We start from the raw sequence: 547 nt of genomic DNA, 5'->3' as shown, positions 1-547 counted from the left end.
TGATGATGATGATGATGATGATGATGATGATGATGATGATGATGATGATGATGATGATGATGATGATGATAATGATGGTGGTGGTGGTGGAGGGTCCATCAACACCAAAAGGTCATCCTGTACACAGACCATCCTTTTTCTCCAACTAGGATTTTACGTCAGGAAATGAGAAACGTCCTAATCTACAGGATGTGTCAGGGAGAAAAATACTTTTCACCCCACCTCAAACCGGTGAATGAGCCCCTAGAGAAACCTTAAGCTGTTATTGCTATAATGTTTTGTTAAATACGAATGGTATAAAGTTTCAGTCCTGTCTCAGACATCGTTTTGACTGTCCTTGCTCATAATTCAGCTTCTCGAAGTCTCTCTTCCCCGCCCCATCTCAGCTAAACTTTGAATCTAAATAGCAATCCACCCCCTTCTCATCCCCCTCTCCTAGGATTAGTGGTATATTGTTGTAACCTCCAAGTGTCCCTTTCATAAACATAGTCGAAATTTTTTAAGATAGCCATCCAGAGCCACGGTGAAAAGTAGTTGCTTTACACAG

This window comes from Aplysia californica, unplaced genomic scaffold (assembly GCF_000002075.1).
Source record: "Aplysia californica isolate F4 #8 unplaced genomic scaffold, AplCal3.0 scaffold00205, whole genome shotgun sequence".
NCBI classification, from domain to species: Eukaryota; Metazoa; Mollusca; class Gastropoda; order Aplysiida; family Aplysiidae; genus Aplysia; species Aplysia californica.
Note: the sequence above shows the minus strand (reverse complement) of the source record.